The 19152-nt window shown below is 44.6% G+C and overlaps 1 long non-coding RNA gene across 1 annotated transcript; it reads left to right on the forward strand.

Moving 5' to 3' along the window:
• The first annotated feature begins 3981 nt into the window (after positions 1-3981).
• LOC120981049 lies at positions 3982-14289 on the forward strand. Its single transcript, XR_005774616.1, has 3 exons — positions 3982-3991; positions 5210-5219; positions 14157-14289. It is a non-coding gene; the product is annotated as an uncharacterized LOC120981049 (long non-coding RNA).
• Positions 14290-19152: the final 4863 nt, after the last annotated feature.

The raw sequence follows: 19152 nt of genomic DNA on the forward strand, positions 1-19152 counted from the left end.
ATGGATCGGATCCGCAAAACGCATAAGGACGTCTGAATGGAGCCTTACAGGGGCATGATCAATGACTGTGGTGATCACCCCATATAGACTCCCTGATCACCCCCCTGTAATTGATTACCCCCCCTGTAAAGCTCCATTCAGACGTCCGCATGATTTTTTACGGATCCACTGATAGATGGATCGGATCCGCAAAACGCATACGGACGTCTGAATGGAGCCTTACAGGGGCGTGATCAATGACTGTGGTGATCACCCCATATAGACTCCCTGATCACCCCCCTGTCATTGATTACCCCCCTGTCATTGATTACCCCCCTGTAAAGCTCCATTCAGATGTCCGCATGATTTTTACGGATCCACTGAAAGATGGATCGGATCCGCAAAACGCATATGGACGTCTGAATGGATCCTTACAGGGGCGTGATCAATGACTGTGGTGATCACACCATATAGACTCCCTGATCACCCCCCCTGTCATTGATTACCCCCCTGTCATTGATCACCCCCCTGTAAAGCTCCATTCAGACGTCCGCATGATTTTTACGGATCCACTGATAGATGGATCGGATCCGCAAAACACATACAGGCGTCTCCCTGGAGCCTTCCAGGGGGGGTTATCACCCCATATAGACTCCCTGATCACCCCCCTGTCATTGATCACCCCCCTGTCAGGCTGCATTCAGATGTCCGTATGATTTTTACGGATCCACGGATACATGGATCGGATCTGCAAAACACATACGGACGTCTGAATGGACCCCATATAGACTCCCCGATCACCCCCCTGTCATTGATCACCCCCCTGTCATTGATCACCCCCCTGTAAGGCTCCATTCAGACATTTTTTTGGCCCAAGTTAGCGGAAATTATTATTTTTTTCTTACAAAGTCTCATATTCCACTAACTTGTGTAAAAAAATAAAATCTCACATGAACTCACCATACCCCTCACGGAATCCAAATGCGTAAAAATTTTTAGAGATTTATATTCCAGACTTCTTCTCACGCTTTAGGGCCCCTAAAATGCAAGGGCAGTATAAATACCCCACATGTGACCCCATTTCGGAAAGTAGACACCCCAAGGTATTCTGTGAGGGGCATATTGAGTCCATGAAAGATTGAAATTTTTGTCCCAAGTTAGCGGAAAGGGAGACTTTGTGAGAAAAAAATAAATAAAATCAATTTCCGCTAACTTGTGCCAAAAAAAAAAAGATTCTATGAACTCGCCATGCCCCTCATTGAATACCTTGGGGTGTCTTCTTTCCAAAATGGGGTCACATGTGGGGTATTTATACTGCCCTGGCATTCTAGGGGCCCTAAAGCGTGAGAAGAAGTCTGGGATCCAAATGTCTAAAAATGCCCTCATAAAAGGAATGTGGGCCCCTTTGCGCATCTAGGCTGCAAAAAAGTGTCACACATCTGGTATCGCCGTACTCAGGAGAAGTTGGGCAATGTGTTTTGGGGTGTCATTTTACATATACCCATGCTGGGTGAGATAAATATCTTGGTCAAATGCCAACTTTGTATAAAAAAATAGGAAAAGTTGTCTTTTGCCGAGATATTTCTCTCACCCAGCATGAGTATATGTAAAATGACACCCCAAAACACATTGCCCAACTTCTCCTGAATACGGCGATACCAGATGTGTGACACTTTTTTGCAGCCTTGGTGGGCAAAGGGGCCCACATTCCAAAGAGCACCTTTCGGATTTCACAGGTCATTTACCTATTTACCACACATTAAGGCCCCTGGAAAATGCCATGGCAGTATAACTACCCCACAAGTGACCCCATTTTGGAAAAAAGACACCCCAAGGTATTCCGTGAGGGGCATGGCGAGTTCCTAGAATTTTATATTTTTTTCACAAGTTAGCGGAAAATGATGATTTTTTTTTTTTCTTTCCTTACAAAGTCTCATATTCCACTAACTTGTGACAAAAAATAAAAACTTCCATGAACTCACTATGCCCATCAGGAAATACCTGGGGGTGTCTTCTTTCCAAAATGGGGTCACTTGTGGGGTAGTTATACTGCCCTGGCATTCTAGGGGCCCAAATGTGTGGTCAGAAGTTTGAAATCAAAATGTGTAAAAAATGACCAGTGAAATCCGAAAGGTGCTCTTTGGAATATGGGCCCCTTTGCCCACCTACGCTGCAAAAAAGTGTCACACATGTGGTATCTCCGTACTCAGGAGAAGTTGGGGAATGTGTTTTGGGGTGTCATTTTACATATACCCATGCTGGGTGAGAGAAATATCTTGGCAAAAGACAACTTTTCCCATTTTTTTAAACAAAGTTGGCATTTGACCAAGCTATTTATCTCACCCAGCATGGGTATATGTAAAATGACACCCCAAAACACATTCCCCAACTTCTCCTGAGTACGGCGATACCACATGTGTGGCACTTTTTTGCAGCCTAGGTGGGCAAAGGGGCCCACATTCCAAAGAGCACCTTTCGGATTTCACCGGTCATTTTTTACACATTTTGATTTCAAACTACTTACCACACATTTGGGCCCCTAGAATGCCAGGGCAGTATAACTACCCCACAAGTGACCCCATTTTGGAAAGAAGAGACCCCAAGGTATTCGCTGATGGGCATAGTGAGTTCATGGAAGTTTTTATTTTTTGTCACAAGTTAGTGGAATATGAGACTTTGTAAGAAAAAAAAAAAATCATCATTTTCCACTAACTTGTGACAAAAAATAAAAAATTCTAGGAACTCGCCATCCCCCTCACGGAATACCTTGGGGTGTCTTCTTTCCAAAATGGGGTCACTTGTGGGGTAGTTATACTGCCCTGGCATTCTAGGGGCCCAAATGTGTGGTAAGGAGTTTGAAATCAATTTCTGTAAAAAATGACCAGTGAAATCCGAAAGGTGCTCTTTGGAATGTGGGCCCCTTTGCCCACCTAAGCTGCAAAAAAGTGTCACACATCTGGTATCTCTGTATTCAGGAGAAGTTGGGGAATGTGTTTTGGGGTGTCATTTTACATATACCCATGCTGGGTGAGAGAAATATCTTGGCAAAAGACAACTTTTCCCATTTTTTTATATAAAGTTGTCTTTTGCCAAGATATTTCTCTCACCCAGCATGGGTATATGTAAAATGACACCCCAAAACACATTCCCCAACTTCTCCTGAGTACGGAGATACCACATGTGTGACACTTTTTTGCAGCCTAGGTGGGCAAAGGGGCCCACATTCCAAAGAGCACCTTTCGGATTTCACAGGGCATTTTTTACAGAATTTGATTTCAAACTCCTTACCACACATTTGGGCCCCTAGAATGCCAGGGCAGTATAACTACCCCACATCATCATTTTCCGCTGACTTGTGACAAAAAATAAAAAGTTCTATGAACTCACTATGCCCATCAGCGAATACCTTAGGGTGTCTACTTTCCGAAATGGGGTCATTTGTGGGGTGTTTGTACTGTCTGGCCATTGTAGAACCTCAGGAAACATGACAGGTGCTCAGAAAGTCAGAGCTGCTTCAAAAAGCGGAAATTCACATTTTTGTACCATAGTTTGTAAACGCTATAACTTTTACCCAAACCATTTTTTTTTTTACCCAAACATTTTTTTTTTATCAAAGACATGTAGAACAATAAATTTAGAGCAAAATTTATATATGGATCTCGTTTTTTTTTGCAAAATTTTACAACTGAAAGTGAAAAATGTCATTTTTTTGCAAAAAAATCGTTAAATTTCAATTAATAACAAAAAAAGTAAAAATGTCAGCAGCAATGAAATACCACCAAATGAAAGCTCTATTAGTGAGAAGAAAAGGAGGTAAAATTCATTTGGGTGGTAAGTTGCATGACCGAGCAATAAACTGTGAAAGTAGTGTAGGTCAGAAGTGTAAAAAGTGGCCTGGTCTTTCAGGGTGTTTAAGCCATAGGGGCTGAGGTGGTTAAGAAATGAAGGTCAGTCAGTCAGCCGAAAAATTGGGAAAACTTTGAAAGTAAGGGCTATTTGACCATGAAGGAGAGTGATGGGGTGCTGCGCCAGATGACCTGGCCTCCACAGTCACCGGACCTGAACCCAATCGAGATGGTTTGGGGTGAGCTGGACCGCAGAGTGAAGGCATCTCTGGGAACTCCTTCAAGACTGTCGGAAAACCATTTCAGGGGACTACCTCTTGAAGCTCATCAAGAGAATGCCAAGAGTGTGCAAAGCAGTAATCAAAGCAAAAGGTGGCTACTTTGAAGAACCTAGAATATGACATATTTTCAGTTGTTTCACACTTGTTTGTTATGTATATAATTCCACATGGGTTAATTAATAGTTTTGATGCCTTCATAGTCATAAAAATAAAGAAAACTCTTTGAATGAGAAGGTGTGTCCAAACTTTTGGTCTGTACTGTACATGATTGCGGCATATTAGTGTAAAAACAGTGTGAAATTAACATAATTTTTTTTTTAATCAAACTTACGGCATCCATTTGCTCGCGATGGGCCGGCCGCCGGCATCTTGCTTTAAGATCAGACGCGAAATCTCGCTCGGCGCGAGATTACGTCATCACGCCATCCGACGTGGTGACGTCATACGTACCGTGTGCATTTTGTAATTTTACATGTTTAAAGCGATTGTCTCACATCAGCAAGTGGCATTTATCATGTAGACACAGTTAATACAAGGCACTTACTAATGTATTGTGATTGTCCATATTGTCTCCTTTGCTGGCTGGATTAATTTTTCCATTATACACTGCTCGTTTCCAGGGGTTATGGCCACTGCTGCAGTGCAGATACACGGTGGCAGGGGCTGGAGCTGCTGCGCATGCGTTCCTACATGCACTTCCAAGGTCCCGGCCACCAGAGAGGCCAGTGCTTTTTCCTATGGTGTGCAAACACGACCACTGCTGCTGGATTACAGTAGTTCTGCACTTTAGAAAAAAGAGATTTTTATTTTCCACAACTGGCTTGGTTTCTGAATCCCTCACCCTACATCTCCTGCCGTGCACCTGCACCAGACCTGTAACATCAAGGGCATCCCAACTACCATCAGACATGAGCCTCAACTTCAGGGTGTGCCCTGAGAGAGGAAAATGTGCGACCTCCTAAGGCCTCATGCACACGCTCACTTCAATTGGGGCGCAAAAGATGGGGACAGCACCCTGTGTGCTGTCTGCATCCGTACGTCTGTTCCGCTGCCCCGTGGAAAAAAAATAGAACATGTCCTATTCTTGTCCATATCATGGACAAGAATAGGACTGGTCTATTGAGGACCAGACCTTCCGTTCCACAAAATACGGAACGCACACAGCCGGTATCCATGTTTTGCGGATCCACTATTTGCAGACCGCAAAACATGTTACGGCCTTGCGCATGAGGCCTAACACTGCTCTGGTCCTTGTGAGCATCGATGTGATGATTGCCACTGTAATTGACTGTTGAAGCCAGAGCCACTACCACTCCCATCCTCCGATCCGCTCCTCCGTGGTTTGCAGCCCTAATCTGTTCAGTTTCATTTAGTATAAAGTATAGCCACACATAAGCAGTGGAAAATCCACAATAGATCGGGCTGAACTCCACCGCCGCAAAATTTCCTGAAATGGGATTTCGTGGTGGCATTGCTGCTCGGATCTCAGCGGGTTATCACATCCTGACAGTTTGCTGCCTATTTTCTTACAAACGGTTGATAGACTGTCATATATCGTACACATCTGTCTTGTCCAGGAACCCACGCCTTAGGCTCCATTCACACGTCCGTGGTGTGTTGCGGACCCGCAACACACCCGCCCGGCACCCCTATAGAAATGCCTATTCTTGTCTGCAAGCTGCGGACAAGAATAGGACACTTTCTATCTTTTGCGGAGCTGCGGACCAGAAGATCGGGGCCGCGCTCCCCAAATGCGGATGCTGACAGCACACTGTGTGCTGTCCGCATCCATTCCGTCCCCATGGAAAATGAATGGGTCCATGAATGGGACCCATTTGCGGAAGTGTGAATGGAGCCTTAGGGCATGGCCACACAGTCAGGTTTTTTGAATGCAGTTTTGGAAGCCAAAACCAGGAGTGGATTCATAAAAGAGGTGAAGTTGTATCTGTCCTTTATACTTTCTCTTTTTATGACACACTCCTGATTTTGACTTCCTAAACTTCATCAGGAAACCTGACAGTGTGGCCGTACCCTAAGGCCTCATGCACACAGCTGTTGCCCGGCCGTGCACTCTCCGCATCACGGATGCGGACCCATTCACTTGAACGGGTCTGCAATCTGGAGCTGCGGTGAGGAACGGAACCATACGGAAGCACTACGGAGTGCTTCTGTCCGTGCCTGCGCACCGCAAAAAAATAGAACATGTTCTATTTTTTTACGGTGCGGACGGATCACGGACCCATTCAAGTTGAATGAATCTCGATCCGTCCTGGCCACCGCACGGATGTTGCCCGTGCATTGGGGACCGCAAATTGCGTTCCCCAATGCACAGAACGACCTCCCAATGGCCGTGTGCATGAGGCCTAAGGGTGATGGCACACAGTGCAGTTCTAACATGCATTCAGGATGCAGTTTTTTATTGTTGCAAGCTGAAATTACTTAAAGGGGTTTTGCTACTTCAGCAAATAGCATTTATTATGCAGAGAAAGTTTCCATGGTATCGACCACCCTGCAGTCCATCAGCACCAGCCTATGTGAGCTCCCATGGTCCCAGCCACCAGAGAGGCTGGCATTTTTTCTTAGGGCTCATGCACACGACCGTATAGCTTTTTCAGTGTTTTGCGGTCCGTTTTTTACGGATCCGTTGTTCAGTTTTTTGTCTCCATTGTGTTTCCTTTACGTTTTTCCATATGTCATGTACAGTATACAGTAATTACTTAGAAAAAATTGGGCTGGGCATAAAATTTCCAATAGATGGTTCAGCAAAAAACGGAACGGAAACGGAAGACATATGGATGCATTTCCGTATGTGTTCCATTTTTTTTGCGGACCCCATGACTTGAATGGAGCCAAGCACCGTGATTTGCGGACAAGAATAGGACATGTTCTATCTTTTCACGGTACGGAAATACTGAAACGGAATGCACACGGAGACACTTCAGTTTTTTTTTGCTGAACCATTGAAATGAATGGTTCAGTATATGTACCGCATACTGAACTAAAAAAACGGCCAGTATACTGAACGCAAAATACTGTCGTGTACATGAGCCCTTACAGTCTGCAAGCACGAGCACCACTGATGGATTGCAGGGTGGTTGTAGCTATGGAAACGAGCAGTGTATAATGTGATGGAAAAATACATCCAGCAAAGGAGGCAACATGGATAAGAACAATACATTAGTAAGTGGCTTGTATTAAAGGGATTCTGCAGTTTGTTTAAACTGAGGATCTATCCTCTGGATAGATCATTAGCATCTGATCGGCAGGGGCACGACACCCGGGACCCCCGCCGATCAGCTGTTAGAGAAGGCAGCGACTCTGGCAGCAGCACCGCGGCCTTCTCACTGTTTACCGCCGGCCCACTGACGTCACGACTAGTATCAACTGGCCTGGGCGGGGCTAAGCTCCGTTCACTTGAATGGAGCTTAACCCCGCCCAGGCCAGTGATACTAGTGGTGACGTCACTGGGCCTGCGGTAAACAGTGAGAAGGCCGCGGTGCTGCTGGAGCGTCGCTGCCTTCTCTAACAGCTGATCGGCGGGGGTCCCGGGTGTCGTGCCCCCGCCGATCAGAGACTGATGATCTATCCAGAGGATAGATCATCAGTTTAAACAAACTGCAGAACCCCTTTAACTTTCTCTACATGATAAATGGTTGCGGACAGCACACATATAACACTAGTTTTTGCTGCCACATAGAAATGAATGGTTCCGCATTTGATCCGTAAAAAATGCAAACCAAAAATACGTTTGTGTGCATGAGGCCTAAGTGTGTATACATATGTACATATGTAGCTCTCAGTCACTGATAGTTGACCGGGGGCAGTCTTAAAGAGCTGTCTCACTTCAGCACGTGGTATTTATCATGTAGAGAAAGGTAATACAATGCACTTACTAATGTATTGTGATTGTCCATATTGCCTTCTTTGCTGACTTGGTTCATTTTCCAATCATGTTACACACTGCTCGTTTCCATGGTTACAACCACCCTGTAATCCATCAGTGGTGCTCGTGCTTGCACAATATAGGAAAAAAATGCCAGCCACTCTGGTGGCCGGGACCGTGGGAGCTCACGTAAGCTGGCGCTTTTTTCTATAGTGTACAAGCACGGCCATGGCTGCTGGACTGCAGGGTGGTCGTAACCTTGGAAACTTTCTCTGCATAATGAATACTATTTGCTGAAGTGGCAAAACCCCTTTAAATCATTCCCACAATGCAGAACACCAGGGTTTAACCAGGCTGCTAAACTGGCTACATTGAAAACTGCATCCCGAATGCACGTCAGAACTGCACTGTGTGCCAGCACCTTAGGCAATGTGCACCTCATGGTGGTTTATGGCACGTATGTTATATACACTCACCTAAAGAATTATTAGGAACACCTGTTCTATTTCTCATTAATGCAATTATCTAGTCAACCAATCACATGGCAGTTGCTTCAATGCATTTAGGGGTGTGGTCCTGGTCAAGACAATCTCCTGAACTCCAAACTGAATGTCAGAATGGGAAAGAAAGGTGATTTAAGCAATTTTGAGCGTGGCATGGTTGTTGGTGCCAGACGGGCCGGTCTGAGTATTTCACAATCTGCTCAGTTACTGGGATTTTCACGCACAACCATTTCTAGGGTTTACAAAGAATGGTGTGAAAAGGGAAAAACATCCAGTATGTGGCAGTCCTGTGGGCAAAAATGCCTTGTGGATGCTAGAGGTCAGAGGAGAATGGGCCGACTGATTCAAGCTGATAGAAGAGCAACGTTGACTGAAATAACCACTCGTTACAACTGAGGTATGCAGCAAAGCATTTGTGAAGCCACAACACGCACAACCTTGAGGCGGATGGGCTACAACAGCAGAAGACCCCACCGGGTACCACTCATCTCCACTACAAATAGGAAAAAGAGGCTACAATTTGCACGAGCTCACCAAAATTGGACTGTTGAAGACTGGAAAAATGTTGCCTGGTCTGATGAGTCTCGATTTGTGTTGAGACATTCAAATGGTAGAGTCCGAATTTGGTGTAAACAGCATGAGAACATGTATCCATCCTCTGATGGCTACTTCCAGCAGGATAATGCACCATGTCACAAAGCTCGAATCATTTCAAATTTGTTTCTTGAACATGACAATGAGTTCACTGTACTAAAATGGCCCCCACAGTCACCAGATCTCAACTCAATAGAGCATCTTTGGGATGTGGTGGAACGGGAGCTTCGTGCCCTGTATGTGCATCCCTCAAATCTCCATCAACTGCAAGATGCTATCCTATCAATATGGGCCAACATTTCTAAAGAATGCTATCAGCACCTTGTGGAATCAATGCCACGTAGAATTAAGGCAGTTCTGAAGGCAAAAGGGGGTCCAACACCGTATTAGTATGGTGTTCCTAATAATTCTTTAGGTGAGTGTACATCTATTAGACCCCATGTAGTGGATAGATAACAAATGAGTAAGTATAATTTTTTTTAACTGTATAGAAAAGCATACCTTCCTGTTAAGAAAATGTATACCGTGCAGGTCTAAAAAAAAAAATTTTTTATCATGGAGGCTATGCCTTTCATCGGAAGTATATATCTAGAGACCAAAACGAACCCATTGTTTGTATGTTCATTGGAACAGCAGGACTAGGTCTGTAAGTTCTGCTTGGGCTGTTCATTGACAGAAAGCAGATCTCTTCAAATTTGCATGGAATGGCAACACAAAATAGTATATTTTAGGAAGTTAAATTATACACAGTCGAGGCACATTATTATGACCACCAGCTAATATCCAGAGTAACTTCCAGCTACAGCACAGACAGTAGCTAGATGGCCTAGGAATGACTCAATAAGGTCCTGGTAGGTTGTCACAGGTATCTGGAGCCATGCTGACTGCAGTGCATCCCACAGCTGCTGGAGGGGGTGTGGGGAGGATCCATAGAGTGAACACCACTATTGAGGTGGTCCCACTGATGATCAATTGGGTTCAGGTCTGGGGCATTAGGGGGCCAGGGTAGAACTCGGAAGTCTTGGTCATACTTTTCCAACCAATGTTGGACATTTCTAGCCGTGTGACATGTCGCGTTGTCTTACTGGAAGATCTCATATGTCCCAGGGAAGACAATCAGCATGTACAGTCGTGGCCAAAAGTTTTGAGAATGACAAAAATATTAGTTTTCACAAAGTTTGCTGCTAAACTGCTTTTAGATCTTTGTTTCAGTTGTTTCTGTGATGTAGTGACATATAATTACACGCACTTCATATGTTTCAAAGGCTTTTATCGACAATTACATGACATTTATGCAAAGAGTCAGTATTTGCAGTGTTGGCCCTTCTTTTTCAGGACCTCTGCAATTCGACTGGGCATGCTCTCAATCAACTTCTGGGCCAATTCCTGACTGATAGCAACCCATTCTTTCATAATCACTTCTTGGAGTTTGTCAGAATTAGTGGGTTTTTGTTTGTCCACCCGCCTCTTAAGGATTGACCACAAGTTCTCAATGGGATTAAGATCTAGGGAGTTTCCAGGCCATGGACCCAAAATGTCAACGTTTGGGTCCCCGAGCCACTTAGTTATCCATCGTGCTGGAAAATGCATTGTTCTTCACCAAACTGTTGTTGGATTGTTGGAAGAGGTTGCTGTTGGAGGGTGTTTTGGTACCATTCTTTATTCATGGCTGTGTTTTTTGGCAAAATTGTGAGTGAGCCCACTCCCTTGGATGAGAAGCAACCCCACACATGAATGGTCTCAGGATGCTTTACTGTTGGCATGACACAGGACTGATGGTAGCGCTCACCTTTTCTTCTCCGGACAAGCCTTTTTCCAGATGCCCCAAACAATCAGAAAGAGGCTTCATCTGAGAATATGACTTTGCCCCAGTCCTCAGCAGTCCATTCACCATACTTTCTGCAGAAGATCAATCTGTCCCTGATGTTTTTTTTGGAGAGAAGTGGCTTCTTTGCTGCCCTTCTTGACGCCAGGCCATCTTCCAAAAGTCTTCGCCTCACTGTGCGTGCAGATGCGCTCACACCTGCCTGCTGCCATTCCTGAGCAAGCTCTGCACTGGTGGCACTCCGATCCCGCAGCTGAATCCTCTTTAGGAGACGATCCTGGCGCTTGCTGGACTTTCTTGGACGCCTTGAAGCCTTCTTAACAAGAATTGAACCTCTTTCCTTGAAGTTCTTGATGATCCTATAAATTGTTGATTGAGGTGCAATCTTAGTAGCCACAATATCCTTGCCTGTGAAGCGTTTTCTATGCAACGCAATGATGGCTGCACGCGTTTCTTTGCAGGTCACCATGGTTAACAATGGAAGAATAATGATTTCAAGCATCACCCTCCTTTTAACATGTCAAGGCTGCTATTTTAACCCAGTCAGCCTGACAATGATCTCCAGCCTTGTGCTCGTCAACATTCTCACCTGAGTTAACAAGACGATTACTCAAATGATCTCAGCAGGTCCTTTAATGACAGCAATGAAATGCAGTGGAAAGTTTTTTTGGGGATTAAGTTAATTTTCATGGCAAAGAAGGACTATGCAATTCATCTGATCACTCTTCATAACATTCTGGAGTATATGCAAATTGCTATTATAAAAACTTAAGCAGCAACTTTTCCAATTTCCAATATTTATGTAATTCTCAAAACTTTTGGCCACGACTGTATAGCTGTACGAGATCTGCAAGAATAGATTCATACCCACATTGGTTGAGAGTGCCTTCCACATGAATGAGTGGGCCCAGAGAATGCCACAAAAATATTCTCCAGGCCATAACACTGCCACCACCAGCTTGTGTTCTTTCAAGAAAGGTTGCAGGGTGTTTGTTCTCTCATGTTTCTCGCCTGACACAACAACGTCCATCCATTCCATGAAGCAGAAAATGTGGCTCATCGGAGAAGGGAACTCTTTGCCAATCAGCGGAGGTCCAATGCAACTTCATTAGCAGAGGTGCAGGGACCATTCATCTACTTTGAAGCCCCACAGACAGTAGGGTTCACTGAACTGTTGTTTTAGACCCACGTCTAATAGCCTCCTGGTTCATTTTGGAGGTAAGATGCTCCACTGTAGCGTGACAGTCCGCACCTTCGTAGCTGACGTTCACCTCTCACATCAGTGGCACATGGTGCTCCAAAGTTTCCATGTCACGTATTTGAAATGGTGCCATGTGTCCACTCACAATACACTTACACCACAGCAGTACAAGACAAATTCACAAACTGCGCAGTTTCAGAAATACCTCCACCATTGGGCCGAAAGCCAATAATCACGCCTTTTTACAACTCTGATAAATCACCCCTATTAATCATGATACCAGCGAGGGATTGGTGTACAGACAGCCTATCACCCACCTTTTATACCCACCAAGCCATCTCAGAACACGTGACTTCCTTCATGAGTTCAGCACTGTCAGTCGAAAGTAGGAAGTGGTCATAATAATGTGACTCAACTTTGTATAACCAGCAAAGGTTAAAAAAAATCTACCCTACCCCAAAGTCTCACCCACATGGATCAGAAGATCCAATGGTGTCTAGGAAACCATAAAAAGTAATAATTTACACTTATCTCACCTCATGTATACAAAGTGAAATATTCCAGTTCCCAGGTGGAGGTCAGGACTCTGACTGGGCCACTCCAGAAGGCTTATTTTTTTCTGTTTAAGCCATTCTGTTGTTGATTCACTTCTATGCTTTGGGTCGTTGTCCTGTTGCAACACCCATTTTCTGTTGAGCTTCAGCTGGTGGACAGATGGCTTTAAGTTCTCCTGCAAAATGTCTTGATAAACTTGGGAATTAATTTTTCCTTTGATGATAGCAATCCGTCCAGGCCCTGACGCAGCAAAGCAGCCCCAAACCATGATGCCCCCACCACCATACTTCACAGTTGGGATGAGGTTTTGATGTTGGTGTGCTGTGCCTCTTTTTCTCCACACATAGTGTTGTGTGTTTCTTCCAGACAACTCAACTTTGGTTTCATCTGTCCACAGAATATTTTGCCAGTACTACTGTGGAACATCCAGGTGCTCTTGTGCAAACTGTAAATGTGCAGCAATGTTTTTTTGGACAGCAGTGGCTTCCTCTGTGGTATCCTCCCATGAAATCCATTCTTGTTTAGTGTTTTACGTATCGTAGATTCATTAACAGGGATGTTAGCATATGCCAGAGACTTTTGTAAGTCTTTAGCTGACACTCTAGGATTCTTCTTCACCTCATTGAGCAGTCTGCTCTGTGCTCTTGCAGTCATCTTTACAGGACGGCCACTCCTAGGGAGAGTAGCAGCAGTGCTGAACTTTCTCCATTTATAGACAATTTGTCTTACCGTGGACTGATGAACAGCAAGGCTTTTGGAGATACTTTTATAACCCTTTCCAGATTTATGCAAGTCAACAATTCTTAATCGTAGGTCTTCTGAGAGCTCTTTTGTGCGAGGCATCATTCACATCAGGCAATGCTTCTTGTGAAAAGCAAACCCAGAACTGGTGTGTGTTTTTTTTTTTTTTTTATAGGGCAGGGCAGCTGTAACCAACACCTCCAATCTCATCTCATTGATTGGACTCCAGTTGGCTGACACCTCACTCCAATTAGCTCTTGGAGATGTCATTAGTCTAGGGGTTCACATACCTTTTCCACCTGCACTATGAATGTTTACATGGTGTGTTCAATAAAAACATGGTAACATTTAATTTTTTGTGTGTTAATAGTTTAAGCAGACTGTGATTGTCTATTGTTGTGACTTAGATGAAGATCAGATAACATTTTATGACCAATTTGTGCAGAAATCCATATCATTCCAAAGGGTTCACATACTTTTTCTTGCAACTGTATGAGCCAGTAATATTTGTGAGAGTCAAGTACTAGACCTTCGTATTATTCAATAACAGCAAAGTAAGACCTATACAAATCATCAAGTGCACTATTTTGCTCTCCTCATCATTATTTCAGGATCTTTACTACCCTCTATCTCCATATTAGCCTCTAATTGATAGGGCAACCCACTTCCCCTCTTCCCTTATCTATCTAGGTCACCGATAAGTAGGGATAGATTCGAAGACAGTGGGATCGCTCCGCTTTAGGTAGTAGGGTGCAGGAGCATAGCTAAAGTCTCATGGGCCCTGGTCCAAGAGTTCAGCTTGGGCCCCCTTTCCCTCAGTGCTTTGTGGCCAGGGCAGGGAAGCACATAACCTTCGTGCTGCCTGAGGCATAAAAAAATTGAAACGGCAACGCCCCCCATGCCAAATTTTTGACCTGACCCCTTCCCTCCAGCCAGAGGTGTAACTTGACCAGCATGCACTTTCTATAATACCAGTGTCTTCTTATGTGGCTCAAGGGTCTTTGGGCCCCCCCAGGCTGCTGGGCCCAGTAGTGACTGCTACCTCTGTACCCCCTTTAGCTACACCCCTGGTGGGGCAATAGAAGGAACGGTATGTAAAGTGGTCCCTCAAGATACATGGCCCCAGGATACAATATTTTCAACATACAATAGTCTTTTCTGACCCATCGTAAGTTGAAACCAGGCTCAACATACAATGTCTAAGACTCAGATCCAACCAATGAAGCTCAGGGAGAGCATGAGCACCCTGAGCTGCAGCAGAAGACACTCCTTTTGAGCTGCCTGCTTGGTATAAATGTAGAAGAACAATGAATGGGGAGATCTCTTGATCCATGTAAGGTACAGGGCTGGTTCTAGCTTTGTTAGAGATTGTCATGTACTAGATTATGTCTAATATTAATTTTTTATATAGTATTAGTCATCGAATAACCCCTTTGATTTAAGGAGCTTTGTTAATACTGTACGAGGAGTTTTCCAGTTTCTCTACCCTCTGTAGCCTGCAATGGATTCATCAACAGGGCACACATCCTGCTGATGGGTAAGGTTAGAAGAACCAGGGCCAACCTGGGTAGACCGAAAAGAAATGACCAATAATGTTAACATCTTTTATAGTAGGTTGTACTTTTGAGGTGTCTTACTGGAGTTTCTTCACTTTTACAAGTTTTTTTCTGTCTGTCCGATCATTTGGAATACTTGATAATCTGTCGTTGAGCAGGTTCCATAGAAGGATCCATGCAGTATATACTGTAAGTTATTTAACGTCTTTATTCAATTATTGTCTGTAGCTTTGGGCTATATGAAGGGAATTCCTTCTGCACTAGAAACTCTATGGATGATTTTATTTTTTGAGAGGCTTGTTCTTTGAAATGTAATTGGTATAGCCGGCATGAAGCAGAAACTAATATTGTGACAGATCAGCACGTGCTATATAATTTACTAGAAAACACTACTGATGCCAGGGCAACTTTTGTGCCAAGCTCTGGCTGCTGGAGTATTTTTGACAAGTGAATAAAGCAGACAAGCAGCATTATTCCCCTCTTGCTGTAAAACTACTGTTTCAGAATGTCAGCTTTGTTCAATGTGACAGATAGTCATAACTAGCGATATCAATCATCTGAATGTGAAACCCCTGCAAAAAGCGCTCCGAAAAGAGATTGATAGCAAAATTAAGTAGCAGTGAATGAAGTTTCTCTGTGTCGCTCATTGAGGTTTATTTCTTTAACGCTGTGTGGACTAAAAAGAAGCAAAAAAAACCAAACACTCACCTTCTCTGGTCATCCCAGTACTTGTGGCGTATCTCCGTCTGCACCGCTTCTTGTCTCCGCCTGCCCTGAAGTGTGATTTGCCGAATCCCTCAGCAGTGTTATGCGCAAGCATGGCACTACTACACCGCCGAGGTCACAGATTAGCCAGCAGCAATAATATGTGGGGTACTACATTTTACTGTTTGTTCAGAAGGTTGGCAAAGGTTGGCAGAAACATGGTTAACCACCCTGCTCCTCCCCTCTTGGTAGGAGTGGGCTGGACCTGTTTCTTACCAGGTGGGGGTGTTCCTGAGAAGCCTCATAGAGAAGAAGATGCAACCTCCTGTGCTCCTGCTTCAAAATTCTATAGGAAGAAGTATTCCATTTTGCCTTCAAGTGAAGCCTTGAGAGTCCAGACCACAGAGTGACCTGCTACATGTGCATCTACAGACACTGCTGTAAGGTGAGGGACTACAGGCAAGCCACCCATCACCAAACAACTACTAGGTCAGTATCACCTAAGTGTTGAATTACCATCAACCAACCAGCCACCATATCCTTGCTGGTGCCAGAAGAGAGTTGCACTTAAAGCCTTCTGCTATTGTATGTATTTCAAGTTTTATGTTGCACTTAGAAAAGAGGACTTTGTTATGTTTAATTTTGGCCTCATTCTTCCTTACCAAAATTCCACTGCACTCCACTTTTTTAAACTCACCCCATGCCCGCCCATCCAGAATTTCTTTTTTCAGTGCACGGACAATCCCTTTAAATGGATGGTCCGGTCTTTCTATATGATGGCCCCCAGCACCGACACTCTACACGCCCATCAACCAGCTATTCGGGTGTAACTCCGTTGCCAAAATCATTGATAGATCTACATACTGTAGCACCATCAACCTTGTAGTGGGAAGCGATCATCACTGCAGTGCTGCTCCCATTGATCTCAAGAATAGGCCATCACTTAGTAAAGGCCGAACAACCTTGGCCTATGTACCTATGACACTGGCTGACCTGTTACATGTGCGCTTGGCAGCTGAAGGCATCTGTGTTGGTCCCATGTTCATATGTGCCCGCATTGCTGAGAAAAATGATGTTTTATTATATGCAAATGAGCCTCTAGGAGCAACAGGGGTGTCACTATTACACCTAGAGGCTCCGCTCTCTCTGCAACTGCTGCACCCCCTGCACTTAGATTGACAGGGCCAGGCAGTGTAAACATGATCACACCTAGTCTTGACCTCCTAAAGTGCAGAGGGCGCAGCAGTTGGAGAGAGAGCCCGGCCAGCTGCTCCTGAAGCAGCCCCCTCTCCCTGCTCTCAGTGGTTTTCTCATGCCGGCAGTATCACATTGCGTACTACCGCTCAGATCGAAGACAGGGAGGGCTGGGCAGGCAGGGAGAGCTGACCCACCCAATCCAAGCAGGCTTTGTACGCAGTGCGCACAGAAAATACCGGTACATCGCTTGCCGTGATTGGCTGGTTGTTGTATACTGGGCTGGATTGGCGATTCTGAGGGAAGGCAGGGGAAGCAGGAGCATCTGCACTTCAGCCAATTCTAATGTTGGAATGGCGGATCTCTAATGAAGTTTGGTGTGCATCTTATCTGTGGTGAAAAAACAGAGTCTATCTGGGGAGCAGATACATGTGGTGGTGAATACAGTACAGCACCAGTATCTGTACATACAGTACAGCACCAGTATCTGTACATACAGTACAGCACCAGTATCTGTAAATACAGTACAGCACCAGTATCTGTACATACAGTACAGCACCAGTATCTGTAAATACAGTACAGCACCAGTATCTGTACATACAGTACAGCACCAGTATCTGTAAATACAGTACAGCACAAGTATCTGTACATACAGTACAGCACCAGTATCTGTATCGGTTCATACAGTACAGCACCAGTATCTGTATCGGTTCATACAGTACAGCACCAGTATCTGTACATACAGTACAGCACCAGTATCTGTACATACAGTACAGCACCAGTATCTGTACATACAGTACAGCACCAGTATCTGTACATACAGTACAGCACCAGTATCTGTACATACAGTACAGCACCAGTATCTGTAAATACAGTACAGCACCAGTATCTCTACCGGTTCATACAGTACAGCACCAGTATCTGTACATACAGTACAGCACCAGTATCTGTACATACAGTACAGCACCAGTATCTGTACATACAGTACAGCACCAGTATCTGTATCGGTTCATACAGTACAGCACCAGTATCTGTACATACAGTACAGCACCAGTATCTGTACATACAGTACAGCACCAGTATCTGTACATACAGTACAGCACTAGTATCTGTAAATACAGTACAGCACCAGTATCTCTACCGGTTCATACAGTACAGCACCAGTATCTCTACCGGTTCATACAGTACAGCACCAGTACATATAGTACTGTATACAAATGGCTAACAGTCAAGACCCCATCATGGCTCTACCAGCAAGAAGAAAGAAATATGAAGCCAGTTTCAAACTTAAAGTTGTAAAGCCCAAAGTATAGCCCAAACCCTATATTTTAACTGGAAAAGTTGGAGGTCGTCTTATACGCCCAGTCGTCTTATACGCTGGAAAATACGGTAGTTTAGAAGGAAAATATACTGTAAACCGTGTAATATACATTTAAACCTCTGCTGTTTCTGAGCTCATTTTTACATCGGGATGCCTTATCAGTGATTGGTAGCTTTCTCTGTGTAAGGGTGTATACAGATAGCTGTCAGTCACTGATAGTTATACACAGGGGACCGCCTGTGGACTTGATGAGGCTGAACTGCTAACAGGGTGTGAATTAGCACCCAGGAGAAAAGGTGACTTTTATTGTTTATGGACTTTCCTTGTGTGTGAGCAAACACCAAGCCACCTGTGTTTTCTGATACATCTTATCTGCATTTTGTTATACACCAATGTGTGAATAAACACCGCTGTTTGATTAAAGAACTGTGTACTTTGCCTCTATACTGCATCCGCTAACTACCGGAGCGAATCCCCACAATTAGTGGAGGATGCGGGCTGACGCAGTGAGGCTGGCGTGAACGCCGATATATTTTTGGGCACAGTTGTTTTTCGTACATCAAACCGGCTGTATTTCAACCCATGCCCCACGACAAAATAGAGGCTGTTGTGAAGGCCCTCATTGAGGCTAATTTGCAGCAGCAAGAGACCAACCTGCAACAATGAGAGGCTAATAAGCAGCAGCAAGAGACCAACCAGTTGCTGCTACAACATGTGATGGCTTTGCAGACAGCAGGAGCAACCCAAAGCGTCCATGATGCCCGGAAAGCAGTCCGTGCAGCGATCCCTAAGATGACACCCACAGACGACATCGAAACCTACCTGGCGTTGTACGAGAAAGTGGCCACCAGGGAAAAAGCTGCCCTGAGACCAGTGGGCTGAGGTCGTCACTCCTTTCCTGGCATCAGAGTCCCAGCGGGTGTATTTCGACTTGCCGTACGATCAAGCGGCCAACTACCCAAAGGTAAA

Source organism: Bufo bufo, chromosome 10, assembly GCF_905171765.1.
Source record: "Bufo bufo chromosome 10, aBufBuf1.1, whole genome shotgun sequence".
NCBI classification, from domain to species: Eukaryota; Metazoa; Chordata; class Amphibia; order Anura; family Bufonidae; genus Bufo; species Bufo bufo.